The sequence below is a fragment of the Babylonia areolata genome, chromosome 2 (assembly GCF_041734735.1).
Source record: "Babylonia areolata isolate BAREFJ2019XMU chromosome 2, ASM4173473v1, whole genome shotgun sequence".
Taxonomy (NCBI): Eukaryota; Metazoa; Mollusca; class Gastropoda; order Neogastropoda; family Buccinidae; genus Babylonia; species Babylonia areolata.
This window is the reverse complement of record NC_134877.1, coordinates 56,555,732-56,578,231: the sequence shown is the minus strand read 5'-3', so window position 1 is coordinate 56,578,231 and position 22,500 is coordinate 56,555,732. Positions and strand designations below refer to the sequence as shown.

At 47.6% G+C, this 22,500-nt stretch overlaps 1 protein-coding gene across 2 annotated transcripts in view; it reads left to right on the top strand.

Moving 5' to 3' along the window:
• The window catches only part of LOC143275471 (uncharacterized), a 95,864-nt gene that overhangs the window by 3,711 nt on the left and 69,653 nt on the right, over positions 1-22,500 (top strand). Inside the window, exon 1 of one of the 2 annotated variants that reach the window (XM_076579637.1) lies at positions 21,091-21,215. The exons of the other annotated variant lie outside the window; for it this stretch is intronic. The gene's annotated coding sequence lies outside the window, so the exon portion shown is untranslated. Of the gene's footprint in view, positions 1-21,090; positions 21,216-22,500 lie in introns of those variants that run through there. 2 annotated transcript variants of the gene reach the window in all.

The following is a 22,500-nucleotide window of genomic DNA, read 5'->3' as shown; positions in this document are numbered from 1 at the left end:
TATTTGTAAAGCGCTTTGAGCTTGGTCTCCGAACGAGGATAGACGCTACATATAAGTATCAATCTATCTATGTATCTACGAAGTGGCGGAACCACCTTCTTTTTTTAAAGGTTGATATCTTAATCATCTGTAGACTCATCTGATGTTGAGAGTAACACACACACACACACACACACACACACACACACACACACACACACACACACACACACACGCACAATTAATGAATGAGTCAGTAAGACAGCTCCAGCACTTGCTAATCTTGCCTGCATTCATTGGGGGGCAGGCAGGTAGGAAAGGGGAGAGAAGTCAGTACCAGCGGACCGGACAGGAAGTAAGGGGGTATGGGGGTGGGTGGAAGAGACAGGCTTCTGGGTAACGGAGGAATTTGGTGGGTGTAACACACACACACACACACACACACACACACACACACACACACAAGCGCGCACACACACACACACACACACACACACACACACAACAAGCGCGCACATACACACACACACACACACACCCACACACACACACACACACACACACACACACACACACACACAACACGGCCAGACTTGATGCTTTAGCGAGGATGACCTGGGGCCGGTAATAATACAGTGTTTATCTGGCCCTGCCGGTTGGCCAGTGTTGACTGAGCAAAGACAGCCAGGCTGGATGAAGTGGGGTGAGTGGTTGGGGTGCCCCGGGCTGAGGGGGAGAGGGGGTGTGGGGGCTAGGAGGGCGACAGTTTAAGGGACAGTTCCCACCACCTTCCTTTACTTTCCTCCCCCGCCCCTCCCAGGCACCCCCCACTCCCCACCCCCACCTCCCATACTCCCACCCCCGAACCACGCCCCCTCCTGTTTATAGCCAGACTCACCCCTTGATCTACCTCACCCGTATCCCTACCCTTCCACCCAAGCAGTGGACTTTCCCCAGGACACAACCCACAGATGGACCACCAGAACCCACCCCGGGTGAGCTTCGACACCCGGACCAGCAGCTTTGACATCAGCCCTCAGCAGTTAATCAGGACTTTCCATCGGAACGCCAGAAAAAAAACAGCCTGAACTTCACCCTCAGAACACCAGAAGAACAGCCAGGACTTCACCCTCAGCACACCAGATGAACAGCCAGGACTTCACCCTCAGAACACCAGAAGAACAGCCAGGACTTCACCCTCAGAACACCAGATGAACAGCCAGGACTTCACCCTCAGCACACCAGATGAACAGCCAGGACTTCACCCTCAGCACACCAGATGAACAGCCAGGACATCACCCTTAGAACGCCAGAAGAACAGCCAGGACTTTACCCTCAGCACACCAGATGAACAGCCAGGACACCACCCTCAGCACACCAGAAGAGCAGCCAGGACTTCACCCTCAGAACACCAGAAGAACAGCCAGGACTTCACCCTCAGCACACCAGAAGAACAGCCAGGACTTCACCCTCAGCACACCAGAAGAACAGCCAGGACTTCACCCTCAGCACACCAGAAGAGCAGCCAGGACTTCACCCTCAGCACACCAGATGAACAGCCAGGACTTCACCCTCAGCACACCAGAAGAACAGCCAGGACTTCACCCTCAGCACACCAGAAGAACAGCCAGGACTTCACCCTCAGAACGCCAGAAGAACAGCCAGGACTTCACCCTCAGAACACCAGATGAACAGCCAGGACTTCACCCGCAGCACACCAGAAGAACAGCCAGGACTTCACCCTCAGCACGCCAAAAGAACAGCCAGGACTTCACCCTCAGCACACCAGATGAACAGCCAGGACTTCGCCCTCAGAACACCAGAAGAACAGCCAGGGCTTCACCCTCAGAACACCAGATGAACAGCCAGGACTTCACCCTCAGAACGCCAGATGAACAGCCAGGACATCACCCTCGGAACGCCAAAAGAGAAGCCAGGAGTTCACCCTGAGAACACCATGAGAACAGCCAGGACATCACTCTGGAATGACAGCCAGGACTCTGTCCCACTTTTCAACAGCCAGGGCTGCGCCCCTTTGAACACCAGGCAGACCTTCCAGCTGGACAGACATCCAGGACTCCCCCCCCGCCCCCCCCGCCGCCCCCCACCTTGAAACACGCAACCTTCTTCTGAACCAAGACCGAAACCCTGAACACCTTGACCTTAAGGACTTTCTGCCAGCAGGTCTGATCCCGGACCATCCCGAATGCCGAAAGTTCTTGAGAGAGCAGAGAAGGGTGTAGGACCTCTCGTGTCCACCTTGATCTCAGACATACCTCCACCCAGGACATGATTCTGATGAACAGGCTGCTGGACCCTAAACTGACCTCACAGTGCAGTGAAGGGTGTAAATATCGTACTCACAGCCTACGCTTACCGTTGTTTTGGATTTGGCCTGGTTTTTGTGCCAGTCTGTGTGTCGACAATGGATGTGCTCCATATCATTCTGCCAGTCTGTGTACTGACAAGGGGTGTGCTCCATATCATTCTGCCAGTCTGTGTACTGACAATGGGTGTGCTCCATGTCATTCTGCCAGTCTGTGTACTGACAAGAGGTGTGCTCCATATCATTCTGCCAGTCTGTGTACTGACAAGGGGTGTGCTCCATATCATTCTGCCAGTCTGTGTACTGACAAGGGGTGTGCTCCATGTCATTCTGCCAGTCTGTGTACTGACAAGGGGTGTGCTCCATGTCATTCTGCCAGTCTGTGTACTGACAATGGGTGTGCTCCATGTCATTCTGCCAGTCTGTGTACTGACAATGGGTGTGCTCCATGTCATTCTGCCAGTTGTACTGACAAGGGGTGTGCTCCATGTCATTCTGCCAGTCTATGTACTGACAAGGGGTGTGCTCCATGTCATTCTGCCAGTCTATGTACTGACAAGGGGTGTGCTCCATATCATTCTGCCAGTGTACTGACAAGGGGTGTGCTCCATATCATTCTGCCAGTCTATGTACTGACAAGGGGTGTGCTCCATATCATTCTGCCAGTCTGTGTACTGACAATGGGTGTGCTCCATATCATTCTGCCAGTCTGTGTACTGACAACGGATGTGCTCCATAATTATCATTCTGCCAATCTGTGTACTGACAATGGGTGTGCTCCATGTCATTCTGCCAGTCTATGTACTGACAATGGGTGTGCTCCATATCATTCTGCCAGTCTGTGTACTGACAATGGATGTGCTCCATATCATTCTGCCAGTCTGTGTACTGACAATGGATGTGCTCCATGTCATTCTGCCAGTCTGTGTACTGACAATGGATGTGCTCCATATCATTCTGCCAGTCTATGTACTGACAATGGGTGTGCTCCATATCATTCTGCCAGTCTATGTACTGACAAGGGGTGTGCTCCATATCATTCTGCCAGTCTATGTACTGACAATGGATGTGCTCCATATCATTCTGCCAGTCTATGTACTGACAAGGGGTGTGCTCCATATCATTCTGCCAGTCTATGTATGGACAATGGGTGTACTACACATCCTTCTAAGAAAGGAAAAAAATTCTCAGAAATAAACGAGAGACATCCGTTCATCCTTTCAACCCCCTCCCTCCCCACCACCCCCTACCCCCTTACCCCCCCCCCCCCCCCCCCCCCCCCCCCCCCTCCTCGTCTCCCCTCCCTTCCACACACACACACACACCCTCAGCCCCAGCAAAAAGTACCGAAAAAGAAGCCGCTTACCTGACCCTTGTCACACACACACACACACACACAGACATGAGTAACAGGACCCAAATCACGGACTCCATGTATCTAAGTCCGTGGACCAAGATAGAAGTGTCGGTGGGAAAGAGGGGTGGGGTGGGGAAAGTACGAAGGAGTTTGGGTGGGTGGGTGAAGGTATGTGTAGGGGGCTAGGGGGGGCGGTTTGGGGGGGGGGGAGGGGCGGGGGGGGGCATGGGGGTTGCAGACCCAACTGACAGTGCTTCCCTGCTGACCCCTCTCCACCCCCTTCCCCCCTACCTCCTCGTCTGCTTCCTCCCCCGCTTCCGACAGATCACCAGCATCTGAGCGCCAAGGTCAACATGGTGACAATTTCACGCTTTGCCGGAAAGGACGAGGGCAGGGGGAAAAACTAGACGTGACAGAGGCCTCTGTAAAACGGGACTGGGAGACAGAGAAAGAGAGTGAAAGAAGAGAAAGAAAGAGAGAGAGAGAGGGGGGGGACTGATAGAGAGAAAGGATGGGAAACTGAGAGAGAAGGATGTGGGGAGGGGGGGGGGGGGGGAGAAAAGATTAAGTAGAGAGATGGGGTAGAGAAGACACAGAGAGAGGAGAAAAGACAGAGAGAGAGGGGGGAGAGGAGAGAGAGAGACAGACAGAGACAGGGAGAGAGACAGAGAGAGAGAGAGGACTGCGACAGGGAGAGAGAGGGGGGAGAGAGAGAGAGAGAGAGAGGAGACCGCGTCAGACATACAGACAGACAGACAGAGAGAACTCAAGGCATTAAAACACTTTTATTCGAGGATTAAGATTTTAGGCAGAACCTATTCTTCAATAAGTCCTTTGGTAAAATCTTCACCCATTACAAATACTGCATACATATTTGCAGGAAGGGAGAGACAGACAGTGAGGCAAACAGACAGAGAAAAGACGGAACACGATGAGAGAGAGACAGAGGGAGAGAGAGAACACACACACACACACACACACACACACACACACACACACACACACACACACGCACACGCACGCACGCACACACAGATCTGAGAGAGAGAGAAGCACACACGGGTCGGCTGGTTTGAAAGAGAACAAGACCTGTGTGTCCCCGGTAAATTGGAAAGAGAAAAGAGAGGGAGACAGACAGACAGACAGACAGACAACATAGCCACGAAACGCCTGCTAATGGCTTGTGTGTCTAGACCCCCACCAACCCTCAACCTCCACCCCACCCCACCACACAAACACCCTCTCCACCACTCCCTCCTCCAACACCTTCCCTCTTCAAAATCCCGTCCCCCCCCCCCCCCCACCCCACCCCCAACGCCTCCGACCCCCTCTCAGCAGCCACACTCTCCCCCTCCCCCCCTTCACCACCTCCACCCAACCACCACCTTCCCGTTCGTCCAGACACTTTTTTTTTTCTTTTTCTTTTCTTCTTCTTTTTTGTTGTTGTGAGAACGAAAGGTCCATTGACCTACGTGTGACCAGTCTCGTTCCCCTGTGTGGCCCTTCTCCCTCCCCCCCCCCTCTCTCCCCTCTTCAACACGACCTCCCTCAACCTCACCCCCATCCCACACACACACACTTCACCTTCACTCTACTGCTCTCTCTCTCTCTCTCTCTCTCTCTCTCTCCCCCCTCGCAAACCCAGCCCCCCTCTCACACCCTCCAACACCTTCCCTCCATCCATCCTATCCCTTCCCCCCATCAACTTCCTCCCACCCACCCACCTCCCTCCCTATTCATTCTCATATTCATATAAACTTTCCCCCACTACACCCCCCCCCACACACACACACACTCCTCCTCCCCTCCCCTCCCCCCCGCCGCCCCCCACCCACAACGTTTCCCACCTCGCTCGTCCCTCCTCCACCCTCCACCACCGACCGCTACGTTGCGTTCCCCCGACTCGCCGCTTTGACCCAACCGGCAAAGGCAACGACGATGTTTAAAAAGAAAAAAAAAAAAAGAGAGAAAAAAAAAAGTGAAAAGGAAACGAGAGAGAGCGAGAGAGGGGGGCGGGGGGTGGGGGGCGGGGGCTGACTGATTTTCGACGGTGTGGGAAACTTTGCCGGTGTGTGACAGACGATCGCGCCCAAGTTTGGTTCACACACACACACACACACACGCACACGCACAAGTACACGCATGCACGTAAGCACACACGCGCGCACCCGTTCATACATAAGGACACACACACATACGCACGCACACATAATGACGCACACACGCACACACACACACACATACACACACACACGCACACAAGCACGCAGGCACGCGCGCTCGCGCGCACACACACACACACACACACACACACACACACACACACACACACACATCCTCCACTCCTACTTGATCCACACACTATCATAGTAGGGGCTTGTCCCCTTAATCACCAAAGGGACGGCAACGCTCACGTAACACCGGGTTGAAAAGAGGTCCTCTCCGTCCCCCAACCTCCCCCCCCCCCCCCCCCACACACACACACACATCCCACACCCCGATCACCTCTCTCTCTCTCTCTCTCTCTCACACATACACACATGCACATACATACGCACGCACACATTTGCACACACACTGACGAACACCCCACCCCTGTCGCCCCCCCCCCCCCCACACCTCCTCCCGCCTCCCACCCCCACCCCCCCCACACACACACATACACACATTGTAGAGTCTAAATCACCTTGTAGTGATTTAGTGAAAACCAATGACACACACACACACACACACACACACACACCACAACACACACTACACTACACTACAACGACACCTACACTTACACATACACCTACCACTACACTACCCGCAACGACAACTACCCACACACACCACTAACACAAGTGATACCACTCCCAACCCCACCAAACGAACTGGCAGGCTGGCTTGGTAATAATAATACAGTACGCTGGGTTGTCCTTTCACAGGGGCACGGCGTGGAGCAATTGTTGGGGTAGGGGTAGGCTGAATCCAACCAAGCCAGAGCCAGGCCCTACTACCACTGCTACTACGACTGTACCGGAATATTATTGTTGTGCCGTGCCCCCATTGAGAGGACCCAGGAGCGTGAAAAGTGAATGAACCCTATCAGACCCCCCTCCCCCAGAGCCCCCTCCCCCGCCTCTACTCACCTTCCTATCCAATCCCTGTAGTATTATTGCTGGAGGACTGCGCGGATTTCTACAGCGTGTATGTAGGCACTGTACTGCTGGTGGGTGTAGTAGCTTCGGTCATGGCTGACCATGGATAGAGTATATCCGACCTAATGTCTAATTGGGCTGTCTGCTTGGACCAAGCAGCGTCGGCTGTGACTGTAGAGACCGATGCGAGAGGGATGCAGCGATCACATGTGTAAGCTGATGCTGGTCTGTCGGCTGCTGTCCCTTTTCTGCGAGCTCGCTTTTCTGCTGCAGCAGCTGAGAGTTTGTCCTTACCAAACCGTAGCTGATTCTTGAGAGTGCTTCTCCATCTGTTGCGGTCATCTGCAAGGCCCTCCCAGGACTCAGTGTTGATCTCAAGTGTCTTCATGTCACGTTTGCAAACGTCTATGTATCTTAGCTGTGGGCGGCCGATGCTTCTCTGCCCCGTGGCGAGCTCTCCATAAAGGATGTCTTTTGGGATGCGACCATCTTCCATGCGGCGAACGTGGCCCATCCAGCACAGACGACGCTGTCTCAGCATGGTATACATGGCCGGGAGGCCAGCGCGAGTCAGAACTTCGGTGTTTGTCACCTTGTCTTGCCAGGAGATGCCGAGTATGCGCCGTAGGCTTCTCAGGTGGAAGGTATGGAGCCTTTTCACCTGACGAGCATGTGTGGTCCACGCCTCACTGCCATACAGCAAGGTGCTGAGGACGCAGGCGTTGTATACAACCATCCTTGTCTTTGTGGTCAGCTTGGGATTTGCCCATACTCTTTGTGTGAGGCGGGCTAGCGTTGTGGCTGCCTTCCCGATCCTCTTGTCGATCTCGGTGTCAAGGGAGAGGCTGTCGGTGATGGTGGACCCAAGGTAAATGAATTGATGGATGGCTTCAAGCTCGTAGTCATCAATGGTGATGGCTGGTGGAGATGGCGTGTCTTGGCCTAGGACATTTGTCTTCTTGAGACTGATGGTCAGACCGAAATCTTTGCAGGCCTGGGAGAAGCGGTCCATTAGTGACTGCAAGTCCCGCTGTGTGTGGGTCACAACTGCGGCATCGTCAGCAAAGAGCATGTCTCTGATGAGGGCTTCGCGGACTTTTGTCCTTGCTCTGAGGCGGGCGAGATTGAAGAACCTGCCATCTGATCTGGTCCGCAGATATATCCCTTCTTGCGCTGAGGAGAGCAAAGAAGATTCCAAATGGGGGGCGGTGGGGGGGGGGGGGGGGGGGGGGGGGACACAGCCTTGTTTGGCACTGCTGCGTACATCGAAGGGCTTAGAGAGGTTACCATTAAACTGCACCGTCCCTTTCATGTTGGAGTGGAAGGACTCAGTCAAGCTGTGCAGTTTGGGGGAGCAGCCAATCTTTCGAAGAGCCCTGAAAAGTCCGTCTCTGCAGACTAGGTCAAAGACCTTGGTGAGGTCAATGAATGCGACATACAGGAGCATCCTCTGCTCTCTGCACTTCTCTGGATTTGGCGAAAGGAGAAGATCATGTCTACCGTGGATCTCTCTGCTCGGAAAACCGCACTGTGATTCCGGGTAAACGCGTTCGGCCAGTTTCTGCAGGCGAATTAGGAGGACCCGAGCGTAGACTTTGACTACAATGCTGAGAAGTGAGATGCCTCTGTATTTGTTTCAGTCGCTTCTTTCACCCTTGTTTTTGTAGAGGGTGATAATCTTGGCGTCCCTCAGGTCCTGCGGTACAGCTCCCTCATTTCAGCACTGACAGAGGACTGTGTGCAGAGGATGCAGAAGAGTAGTCTTGCAGTGTTTAATGAGGTCTGGGGGAATTCCGTCACTGCCAGTCCTCTGTCAGTGCTGAAATGAAATGATGTCAGGCTGTTAATGGCCTTGCTGAGTACGTCCCCAGCTGGCTCTGCGTCAAGTTCTTCCATGACCAGCATGCACTTGATGGCATCGAGAGCTGAGTTGGACACCATGTTTTCTGTGGAGTAGAGGTCGGAGTAGTGTTCTGCCCATTTCTCCATTTGCTGGCTAGGATCGTTGATTACTTCCCCAGTGGAGGATTTGAGGGGGGCAGTCTTGCACTGTGTTGTTCCCATTGCCTTCTTGATACCATCATACATCCCTAGGATGTTGCCACTTTCAGCAGCTTTCTGTATCTCTTCGTTGAGCTCTGTCCAGTACTCATTTGCACATCGCCTGGCGTTAAACTGAACCTTACTCCTGGCAGCCCTGAGGATTTGCAGGTTCTTCTCACTGGGTGACCGTTTGTACTCAGTGAGTGCAGCGCGCTTGGCCTCAATACTGGGAGTCATCTCTGATGATTTGGCCTCAAACCAGTCATGGGACTTCGCGATTTTCTTCCCAAAGGTGGCCATAGAAATGCGGTGCATGGTGTCTCGTAGCGTTTCCCATCTTTCTGTGGCAGAGTCTCTGAGCTGCAATGCATCGAATTCTCTCAAAGGCCTCTGCGAACTGTTCTACAAGGTCTGGCTGAGACATCTTGCTGACGTCAGTGCGAGAGTTCCCTTGTTTCTTTGAGCAGTGGAACTTCTTTGGTTGCAGTCTGATCTTGCAGCATACCAGAGAGTGGTCCGTGTCACAGTCTGCGCTGTGGTAAGAGCGAGTGTGGAGAAGGTTTTTGATGGCTGCTCGTCTTACTAGGATCAGATCCAGTTGGTGCCAATGTTTTGAGCGCGGGTGCCTCCAGGAGACTTTGTGTTGGGGCTTCGTCTTGAAGAAGGAGTTGGCGATGCACAGTTCATGGCAGGTACAAAACTCAAGTAGTCGCTGTCCATTCTCATTCATTTTCTCCACTCCAAAGGAACCGAGACAGGAGGGCCACGAATCGTCTGCACCCACTCTGGCATTGAAGTCGCCCAGGAGAACAAGTTGTTCTGTCCTGGGGATGTTCCTTATGGTTGATGCGAGATTTTCGTAGAACTCATCATAGGCGTCTGGAGAGGCGGACAGTGTTGGAGCATATGCGCTGACGAGAGTGACATAGCCTTCGGAGGTGTTGAGGCGGAGAGTCAATAGTCGTTTTGAAAAGCCGCTGCCTGGTTCGATCATGTTCAGCAGGCTGTTCCTGACTGCAAAGCCTACTCCGTACTCTCTTGGGGCATCAGAGCTCTTTCCTTGCCAGAAGAAGGTGTAGTCCCTCTCCTTTAGTGTTCCTGAGTCAGCCAGCCGTGTTTCCTGCAGAGTGACAATGTCCACATTTAGTCTCTTCAGCTTGCTGTTTATGACGGCCGTCTTTCTGGCGTCACTGATGTCTTGCAGATCTTGGGAGAGCCCAGGCATCATTGTCTGGACATTCCGACAGGCCAGTTTCATTTTTGATCCGTTTCTTGAAGTTTTCTTTTTGCCTGGTGCGGAAATTAACCACATGCTTGTCGGATATTCTCCTAATCTTCATACACCCATAGAAGAAGGCAGGTCGTGGCGGGACAGCACCTAACTGGGTGGGAGCTGCCCAGCTTGGGCGGGCGGTAGCTGTCCAGTGGGACGCGAGGGTCCCTCCCACCGTCAGAAGCAACCCCTAGCGTCGGCTCTACGCCAGTTGAGCGTTAACTTATAACCGGTACCTGTTGCTTCACGTGTTGTTCCGACGCTAGTGCTAGTAGCGAAGCTGGAGTGTCCTCTCCAGGTTTTAGGTGCAAGGTGTTTGTGGATGAATGGACGGATATAAGCCTGGGCAATGTAATATGGAAGACAGGCTGTTGCCCATGCAGCTTGTCCCCCCTCTCCACCTCGCTGACAGATCCAAAGGAACAGCAAGGCTGTTACGTTTTGGTGCCAACGCGGCCGCAGGAGCTGCCGGAAAGTGACAAAGTTTGCCATCCAAGCGCCTTAGGGGCCCCACACCGGATTTTCTGTCAGGGTTTACTCCCTTAGCTAGGTGGCCGCAGGTAGTTCTCCAGAGCTGGCGCCCTTTGATGGGTCATTTAATTCCACCAGGGTGTCTAGCCACCCTCCTCACCATCCTCCTGAGAGGACTGGTGGGGGTGCTGGTTTAGTCGCCAGCAATTCGACCCTGTGACAGGTAGTACTGGGATCCAGGTTACCACTAGCAGATAGTATGGTATGTTGATTTGCAGGAATGTAATATAATTCATCGACGCCAGCCACAGGACAAGTATGTACCACTGCTTCCATTTCCCATGATCAGGCTGGAGGTTGTGCGTTTGTATGCAGCATTCTCATCCTGTTCGCATTTAAGTCTCTTTTTCACATTGAAGTTACAATAATCTCCATAAAACTGGAACAGATAAAGTATGAATTGTCACAAAAAAAAAAAGAAAAAAAAGGAGTTTTATACAGCAATTTGTGGAAAGAAATGTTTAATTGATTGTATTGTATTGTATTGTATTGTATCTCCCCCAACCATTCTGTTGCCCCCTGTTTTAATCATATATCAAGTGTCCCTGTATTGAATTTTGGGTTGGCAAACACTTAGCATCAGTCCACAAAATACTTTGCTTTCAGTGACTTTCTTCTATTGTCCCACTTGAATCATTTATTTTATGTAAGTGTCCCTGTTCATGAGTTGGTAATCAGTTTCGATGAACTAAATGCTTCACTTCCAGTGACTCTTGAGTGAAGCGCACAATCTTACTTTTCCAGTGGGCAATATCCATGGTTTCATTAGGACGGTAAGGTAACGTTTCCGGTGTTTTGTTTTGTATGGATATGGATATGTTTCTCTTTTGATGCCAAATTCCGATGTTCGATATTTCCTGTGTTTCGGTTTTGTTTTTTCTATTTATTTAATTATATATATATATATATATATATATATATATATATATATATTCATTTGTTTATTTATTTATTCATCTTAACCTGTTTGCGAACTGATTCGGGTAGTACACAAACCATGCTGCCTCTTTCCACATCAATTACCTGGCCTTCAAGGCAATATGGAGGGTTTGGGGGGTGCGGGGGGGGGGGGGGAGGTATGTAGGACACAAGGAAGTGCCCCCTTCCCCCCTCCCCCCTTCCCCCTGTGATACCTCTCTGCGTGATAGTGGGTGACGTCACTGTGACGTCACTGCTGTTTAGATTCAGCAGCCTGAGGCCGGCAGTTTCCCGCACGGGGCTAATGATAAGGAGCATCTGTTTAATCGCTTCCTCTTTAATCAGCATCACATCCCACTTTCTTTTCCTCTTATTTCCTTCTGATCCTATTAATACGGTCGCTTTAAAAACCACCTAAAAATCGGGATAACTGTTCGCAACCTGGTGAGGCCGTGATTTAACTCTTTCCATACGAACGGCGAAAGAGACGACGTTAACGACGTTTCACCCCAATTACCATCATCAAAATATTGCAAGCGGAACGCTCTTATACTGAAGACGTGAATGTTGACAAAGAATACCACAATTCTGACGACGGAAGCTAAAGGTTGGGTCATTCAGACACCCACTGGACATCCGAGGGGTCTGTGTAGAGGAGAAGAGAGGACTGGCCGTACTGAGTGAGTTAAACGACAGTCATGTGGAGTGATTGCCTAGAGGTAACGCATCCGCACAGGAAGCGAGAGAATCTGAGCGCGCTGGTTCGAATCACGGTTGGCTCTGTACTTGGTCCACTATTATTCCTTATCTATATCAATGATATTGTATACGACATCCATTCAAACATTAAGCTATTCGCAGATGATACAAGTATGTCCTTAGCACTAAACAACCCAAACATCCGTGCACAAACACTCAATTCTGACTTAGAAAAGATAGATTCTTGGGCTAAGTGATGGAAAGTCAAATTTAATGAGGGGAAAACAGAATTATTAAATTTTTCTCGAAACACTGACACAGTTTTACCTCTTACTTTTGGCATCACACCATTACAAAGTACAGACACACATAATCATCTAGATGTCATACTCCAAAACAACTGTAAATGGGAGGAATATATTAAAAGTATAATCAATGTTGTAACTATGTTGGTTTCTTGTCTTAAGACGTATAAGTACAAGTTAAATAGGAGAGCATTAGAAATCATGTACAAATCATTCATATTACCCCATTTTGACTATGCTGATATTGTTTGGGTTAATTGCACAGATGCACAATCAGATTCTCTGGAAAATTTACAGCTTGAAGCATTAAAAACCATAACTGGAGCTGTTCGTGGGACAAGCCACCAAAAAATATACCAAGAATCTGTACACTGAAGGAAAGGAGGAAAAGACACATACTTGTGCATTATTTCAAGATGGTTATCGGTCTATGCCCTGATTACCTAAATGATCTTGTTCCTGGTCTTGTTTCAGACAATAACCCTTACCATAGACGCAGGTAACTGGAACGCACCGTACCAAGATTTCACACCGAACTCTATCGGAAATCATTCATACCATCTACTACTTATCTCTGGAATTCTCTACCTGATTATGTTAAAACCAGCAATTCCTTAAGCCAGCTTAAACATTACCTGTGTGCTAACGATGTTGTAGTGCCTAGCTATTATTACTTTGGTAAACGGAAGGAACAAATCATTCACTGTCGACTTCGTCTAGGGATTAGTGACTTAAGAGAAGATGCAGACATTTCATAAACGACCCACTTTGTGCTTGTGGCACTGCAAGCGAAACTCCTGAACATTATTTATTATTTTGTCAAGACTTTCATATGGCTCGGGCAAACACAATCTTAAATTTATCTCAACTCAATTCACGTTAAAACTCTGTTGCATGGAGATCCTGTTCTCCAAAATCATACAAATGTATTCATATTTCAAACTGTTCACCAGTTTATCTCCGATTCAAATAGATTTTAGCTTAGAAAGTATTGTGAAGAAAGGGTACAACATGATTCTATTCGTAAAATATATGTTGGATTTATTTGACTGACCAAATATTCAGAGTTGAATGGATTGGCCAATGATCTGTCAGAATTTCTCCTCTCCCCTCTGTTCCCTCTCCCCCACCCCCACCATTCTAAATTTTCTTCTTTTTTTTCTTTCGTGTTTTTCTTCTGTCAGGCCGATTACTCTGGTGATAATAAATTTAATCTCATGTTAATATTGATATTAGCATTATTTTACTATATTATGTACTGCTTGTTTATTTGTGTTATTTCATTATTTCATTACTTACTGTTTATGAATGCTATTTGATACAGTTGATAATATGGTTCATCAGCCGTCATGTTCAAATTGAAGTGCAACGTTGTGAGCACAGTATGAGCTTTAAGCTTGTTGATGCTCTTTTGTCATTCATTGCATTGTAATCATGTGTATTGTTGAATAATTAAAGATTATTTAAACCAAACACACACGCACGCACGCACGCACTCGGATGAGACGATAAACCGAGGACCCGTGTGCAGCATGCACTTAGCGCACTTAAAAGAACCCACGGCAACAAAAGGGTTGTTCCTGGCAAAATTCTGTAGATAAATCCACTTCGACAGGAAAAACAAATGAAACTGCACGCAGGAAAAAATACAAAAAAAAATGGGTGGCGCTGTTGTGTGGCGACGCGCTCTCTCTAGGGAGAGCAGCCCGAATTTCACACAGGGAAATCTGTTGTGATAAAAAGGAATACAAATACAAATACACCGGAACTGAAAATAGGAGAATCGGAATCACCAGTCAAGTGATAAACCACACTGAGCACACAAGGGCCATGTGCATGATGGTTACATTTTCTGGTCGTTTTCAGTTTCAGTTGCTCAAGGAGGTGTCACTGCTTTCAGACAAATCCGTATACGCTACACCACATCTGCAAACGCAGATGCCTGACAGCAGCATAACCCAGCGCAATAGTCTGGCATTGAGTTCATGCATTGATATATGTGTAGGGGGCCTAGGTATCAGAGTGGGTTATTCTTTTCTTGCCAAAGGACAACACTTAGGTTGCCATGGGTTCTTTTTCAGTGCGCCAAGCGCGTGCTGCACACGGGACCTCGGTTTACCGTCTCATCCGAATGACTAGACGCTCAGTTTGATTTTCCAGTCAAACCTGTGAGAAAGGGCGAGAGCGGGATTCGAACTCAGACCCTCACAGACATTTATGTGGCAGATAAGCGACTTAACCATTCTGCCGCCTTGTTCCGTTCGCCTTCTTGTATTTTTGTATTTTGTATTTCTTTTTATCACAACAGATTTATCTGTGTGAAATTCGGGCTGCTCTCCCCAGGGAGAGCGCGTCGCTACAATACAGTGCCACCTTTTTTTTCCCCCTGCGTGCAGTTTTATTTGTTTTTCTTATCGAAGTGGATTTTTCTAGATAATTTTGCTAGGAACAACCCTTTTGTTGCCGTGGGTTCTTTTACGTGCGCTTATTGCATGCTGCACACGGGGCCTCGGGTTATCGTCTCATCCGAATGACTAGCGTCCAGACCACCACTCAAGGTCTCACTAGTGGAGGGGGAGAAAATATCGGCGGCTGAACCGGCTTTTTTTTTCTTTTTTCTTTTTTCTCAAGGCCTGACTAAGCGCATTGGGTTACGCTGCTGGTCAGGCATCTGCTTGGCAGATGTGGTGTAGCGTATATGGATTTGACCGAACGCAGTGACGCGTCCTTGAGCTACTGATACTGATACTGATACTGATCGCTCTTTCAGGGAGGAAAACGCTCAACAAGTATCCATTATTATTATTATTATTGTTGTTAAATGGAACGCTTAAAAAACACATCTCGTTTAGAAACTAGATGAGTACTATTGTTGTAGTTATTTCATCAGTCATTTTTATTTGCTTTTCGATATTGTTAATCTGTTCAACAAGATTTTGTTGTTGTTGATTGTTGATATGTAAATTAATCACATATTTGTCGATATACTTTTATTTGTTCTCTTTGAATATTGAAAGCATACACAAGTATTTAAAGTGTCCATGTTATGTTTTGATTGTTATATAACAAAGTTTACTTCTCTTGACTGCATTTTTACAATAACGATCAAAGCCAATCAGAAATCGTTCAAACCAGAGTCAGTTTGTTACGTAGTCCACTTGCACTGCACAAACCTTTGTAGTTAGGGGTTTATCAAAATCCAGTTATTTGCGTATCTGAATTCTGTTGCTGTGCAGATGGCTAATGAAGAGTTTCAGTTTATCAGCTGATGGTTGTTAACAATCGGTGGTGTCGGCTTATCTGAGTGTTGTTCCCCACTACTGTCCGATGGGCCTACCAGCTTGATAACACTGTGTAACTGAACGATATCATGACACAACACACGTGCGTATGTATACCCTTTCAATCATGTTTCAGTCCCCCCCCCCCCCCCCCCCCCATCCCTCCCCACCATACCTCACAGTGGTAAAGTTTATAGCCGCCTGATCAATAAAATTTGTTCTATTTTATCGTAAAAAGAATGGTTTTGTTGCATGCATTTGGACCATTTCTGCATCGGTAGATGTTACACCAGTTACAAGTATTTATCTTACTGTCATTCTCATATATATTCATATTCTTCATCCAGAAACTTGAAGAAAAACAACAAAAACAACAACATCCAATTATATTTATATGCTGTACAATTTGCGTGTGTGTCTGTACCTTTAACGCGCGTTTAAAATGTACCTTCACTGATTGTGTCTGTGAGTGGGTGTTTGTGTGTGGTCGAGTGTGAGTGTGTGTGGGAGGGGGGGGGGGGGGTAGGGGTGCGCGAGCGCGTGTATGTGCGTGTGCTTGTTCGCTGGGCATTTTTTTTTTTTTGTGTGTGTGTGTGTGTGTGTGTGTGTGTGTGTTTATATCAGCACTGAGTTTGCAGTATTGTGTTGGTGTATAGCTACATATATGTGTTGTTTGTTCAATTATTATTATTATTATTATCATTTTTATTTTTATTTTATTATTATTTTTTGTTGTCGTTGTTATTTCCACTTTATTTAATTTTATTTTATTGCTGTTGTTTTTTTGTTTGTTTGTTTTGTTTGTTGGTTGTTTTTTTTTTCATTTTCATTTTTCATTTAAAAAAAAAAAATTTGTTATATTTATTTTATTTTATTTATTTTATTTATTTTTACTGTTATTATTTTTGTTATTTAATTTTATTAATTAATCATTTTATTTTATTTTTACTGTTATTTATTTTTATTATTTTATTTTATTTTATTAATTTTTTTTCTCAAGGCTGGACTAAGCGCGTTCGGTTATGCTGCTGGTCAGGTATCTGCTTGGCTGATGTGGTGTAGCGTATATGGATTTGACCGAACGCAGTGACGTCTCCTTGAGCTACTGATACTGATACTGGTACTGTTCATGTGCACAGGTACAGGTATGTTATCATGCACTATTGTATATAAATTGTTTCATGTGAGGTGCACAGAGCCCATTACAATGGAGAGTTGGTCGTGTAATGGTCGCGTATTGGGGTTGCCTGGTCCTAACACAGATAGCATGACATGGTATGTATAGTGTGTGAGTGCGTGTGTGTCTGTGTGCGTGCACGTGCGTGTGTGTGCGCGCGCGTGCGTGTACGCATTTGTGCGCATGATTTGCGAATACCCATGTCCGACGAGTTAGTTTTCTTCGCTCAAGCCATGATGGATACGAGCGGTAAAGCTTTTTGTTGAACAACCAACCTTGAATTTTCTGTTTGTGTGATCACAGGTGCCATCGTGAGTATTTTTGGCAAGTGTGTGTGTGTGTGTGTGTGCGCGTGTGTGTGTAAGTATGAATTTCAGTGTAGAGGAGGTATATAGGAGTGTACGTGTGCGCAAGTCAGACATTAAAAAGAAGAGGGAGAGAGAGAGGGAGGGAGAGACAGGCAAGACACGAGATAGAGAGAGTGAAAGACAATGAGACAGACAGAAAGGAACGAGCAAATGAACACACTCACTCATACACACATGTACATCATAGAAACACACAGAGGGGTAGACACACACACACACACACACACACACACACACACACACACACTTTTATTTACAAATATACACACATCAACTTTGATCAACTTACGTGCCATCGCCACCTTTAGCTATTTCTTTCTCATCAGTACCCTTGGCCTACTCTCAAACATCTGACTGTATAACACATTATTATGCTCTGATATGTAGCTTAGTATTATTATCATTATCATCATTATCATGAGCATTTACGCCTAAGCCCGAGGCGTTTAAAAACAGAACACACACACACGTGAATATCAAAAAGGAAAATAAATGAACACAAGATGCCAAACATTATCAAAAATTATCAATCCTTCTCCCCCACAAAACACACATGCACACGCACGCACGCATGTCATAGCACACAATCATAAACGGTGCACAATGGAAAATAAAACCATCAAATTCTGTATAACACATTATGCTCTGATATGTAATTTAGTATTTAGTATTATCATCATTATCATCATCATGAGCATTTACGTCTAAGCCCCAGGCGTTTATAAATAGAACACACACGTGAATATCAAAAAGGAAAAACAAAAAAATGAGCACAAGATACCAAACATTGTCAAAAATTATCAATCCTTCTCTCCCACACACCCACAACACACACAAGCACACGCACGCATACGTCATAGCATACAATCATAAACAGTGCACAATGAAAAATGCAACCATCAAATTCTGAAACTCGCAGACTCACTCACTCACTAATAGCCATTTTATGGCTTCTGGTGTCTCTGTTTAGTCTTTCATTTGCAACACATGGAATGATCGTTAATTTAAAAAAAAAAAAAAATCGATGGTTACAGAATCCGAAACTTATGTATTCTATGACCTGAAGACCAAGACACCCCGCAGAATTACCAAAATCGAACAGCCGCATTTCCAACGAAAAAAAAAGACAAAAAAAACCCACACAAAAAAACAATAACAACAAAATAACACACACACACACACACACACACACACACACACACACACACACAGCCGAAACAAGGGAATATAGACATCATCTGAAGAATTAAATCAATCGTTAACTTCACTCGATTCACTATGAAAGTATTCTGTCATCTCTTAAAAAGTCACAGGTTACACTGATAAATGAACTGAAAGACAGTTGAGCTGCACTATTCACCTCAGTTGTCCCCCAGTGCAGACAGCAGGTGTTGACAGCGGCCCACTGGACAACTAGATCTTTTCATCTGCACCCCTTGCTGCTCCACCAGTTCCAACGACGTTTCCGGGTATATCTGGTGCCAACAGTCGGAGAAGGTGATGACTGGCGTGGAAGAAGAGAACTGTCCACCTTCAGCTGGAGACTGTTTCCTGCACTTCAGCACCACGAGCACAGGGTTGGGGGCCAGATGGTGGGCCCTCACCGGACACCAGTCCGCACACCTCTCCCCGCCAGTCCAGTTGCCTGACCAGCACTCACTAGTATGCTGCAACCACTCGTTCGACGATTCTTTGCCGGCGTGGCAAAGGATGAGATTTTTCAGAGAAGGCGACTGCAGCCATGTGTCCAACACCTGATCCAGATCGTCTTGCTCTTTAATGAGACCCATCATGACATGAGGGGCGTCAGAGAAGTGGTGGAAGTTAATCCGAATCTGCAATTTATTCAGCGAGCTGGGAGCGAAGTAGATTTCTGTGTCCACTGCCCCAGAATCCACGTAGAGCGTGTGGAGCACTGGGTGGCACTCGACGAGCGAGGCCATCACTGCAGGCGAGAGTCCAGCAGACCCGTTCCCCACGATGTCCAGAAACTCCAACTCGGGAAGCGGCTGGTCAACAAACACACTGAACGGCCAGTCTGTAGCAAGATTCGGTTTGTGGCAATTCAAGTGACAGTCCTCGTACGCACCCCTGAGCGACACAGACTTCAGCCGTCTACACTGTCCCACCAGTGTGTCGATGGATGCTTTGACGTTTGGTGGGAACAACGAAAAGGAGAGGTCCACAGACGCAAGGCTGTGTGCACAGTTCTTTAGCAATGTGACGACGTCATGGGTCCTGTAGTATCGCAGTGCCTTGAGGTTCTTAGCACAGCTGTTTTTGCCGACGAATGTCGGCAGCATGATGGCAGACATTCCCGACTCAACTGTCAAGCTGAACGCCTTGCTGAAATCAGTGGCCTCACTCGTTGACACACCTCAGGGAAAGTTTCTCTCGGGTAGACAAGTACTGGAGAACGTTAACCAAAAACCGGTGTGTCCATGGCAGGAATATGAATGCCTCATGCAATGGGTTGATTTGGTCTTGGCTCTGCTGCTTCTGCCGCTTCTTCTCTCTCTTGACAGCCTGTTGTGTCTTCGTTTTACCACCCATTGTGTTGTGGACTTCTTTGCTTTGGCTGTCACAGGAGAGAACTGTATTCCAAGGCACACAATAATACTGTCACAGTGTGGTTTGGCTGTCACAGGAGAGAATTGTATTCCATGGCAGACGAGAATACTGTCACAGTGTGGTTTGGCTGTCACAGGAGAGAATTGTATTCCATGGCAGACGAGAAATTTGTCACAATGTGGTTTGGCTGTCACAGGAGATAACTGTATTCCAAGACACACGAGAATACTGTCACAGTGTGGTTGAGACTTCCAACTCAATAACGATTCACTTGGAAGTGGAGATGAACTGGCCAAACAGTTACCATGTGACCATTATATAGGCAGGCAAGGCGAACAGTTGTCCACGTGATGTCTCGCTTCTTCTGCTGTGATTGGCTGAACAGCTGGTAACTGTTGTCCACTTGATGCTTCTCTACCTCTGCAGTGACTGGCTGAACAGCTGGTACCTGTTGTCCACGTCAGTGATGCTTCTCTACCTCTGCTGTGATTGGCTGAACAGCTGGTACCTGTTGTCCACTTGATGCTTCTCTACCTCTGCTGTGATTGGCTGAACAGCTGGTACCTGTTGTCCACGTCAGTGATGCTTCTCTACCTCTGCTGTGATTGGCTGAACAGCTGGTAACTGTTGTCCACGTCAGTGATGCTTCTCTTCCTCTGCTGTGATTGGCAAAGTGGGAAGTGTCCCGTGTGTGTCTGTCTGTGTTAGCTCATCTAACCATGACAGCTGTGCGATTATTGTTGGGCAACTGCCTCACTGGTTGCTATCATCAGCCACTGTCTCTTTAGCCCCCACTGACTAGCTTATCATTGGTCCGCTACTGAAGCGATGGTTGCTATCCACAAGTCAACCTATCTAGCCCCCAGTACCTAGCTTATCTTTTGTGTGCACACGTGACCGCTCGCAGGCTCACTCGCATTCTCTCTCTTTCGCTCTCCCTCTCTTTGTTTTGTCTCCCCTTCCTCTCCCTTTCCCACCATTCTCCCTCTCTGTCTTCTTCTCACTCTTCCACTCTCTCTCTCTCTCTCTCTCTCTCTACACACACACACACACACATACGTTCTCTCCATGTTTGTTGTCCGTCGTCTCACTCTATTTGATGCTGGTCTTCAGGTGATGACACTACTCCTCCACTCACAACAACTTTGTTGACAAGTGTTCCGCCGCCAGCTGTGAAGAGGGGAAAACACGACCACTTCAGCCATCGCTACCTGATAAAACACCCGGGATGACCAGCCGCAAGGGTCAGTTTTAATTGCTACTTGGACACTTGTGAGTCTTTGTGCCCGCAATCCCTTGGGGGCTGAGAACGGAGGGCAGAAAAGGGGGAGCGTCCCTCACGGCATGACAATACACCTTACTGAAGCTGGCACCTTTAAGTGCAACTGTCTAGACAAACAGGGAACCCTCTATTGCAGCCTGGAGGCGGTATACCGTCTTTGGCTGTAAAAGTGCCACTGTGACCAGTTATGCCACTCACCTACCCATGGACAAAGTTCAAAGTGGTTTACTGTTGCTTTCACGCCCGTATTGTCGAGTCTGTGGCAATGTGTACGTGTGTGTGTGTAGTTCTGTGCGTGTGTGTGTGTGTGTGTGCGCGCGCGCGCGCGTGCGTGCGTGCTCATGTGCATGCTCATTCGCTTGTGGGTACGTTCCCTTGACTTTCTGTGCATAACAAAGTAATACTTTATCGTTCGCTTCCGTCATGGCTTTTGCAAAGAAAACGAGCCTTAAGGACTCTAGGATTCAGACAGATTAGCAGTTTAGCTTTAATATAAAGTTACCCTTTTTTTCATCATTTTGTTTGTTTTGGTCATGAACATGAAAACACGAATTCGTAATACCTAAAGACTCACAAACACAAACATGAAAGTGGTGGTAGGTGGTAGGGGTGCTGTTGTAGAACACACACTGAGGGCAGTGCAGTGGGTTTACTGAACGTTCTGCCGGGCTTGCCAGGGGAGAAGAAGGAGAACAAAGTTTTGATTAACTCTGTGTGTGTGTGTGTGTGTGTGTGTGTGTGTGTGAAGGAGGACAACGTTTTGATGAACATTGTATTGAAGTGTGTGTGTGTGTGTGTGTGTGTGTGTGTGTGTGTGTTGTCAGCAACATTTCCATGTCAACGATATATAGACTGTGCTTCACCGTCATCAGCATATTGCAGACTATTTCCCTGTCATCAGCATATCATAGACAATGTTCCTGTCATAGGTATATTGTAGACGATTTCCCTGTCATCAGTATATCATAGACTATTTCCCTGTCATTAGCATATTATAGACTATTTCCCAGTCATTAGCATATTGTAGACTGTTTAGTCCCTGTCATCAGTATTTTGTAGACTGTTTCCCTGTCATCAGCATGTTACAAATTATTTTCCTGTCATCAGCATATTATAGACTATTTCCCTGTCGTTAGCATATTGTAGACTATTTCCCTGTCATTAGCTCATTGTAGACTATTTCCCTGTCATCAGCATATCACAAACTATTTCCCTGTCATCAGATTATTACAGACTAAGCGAAACGT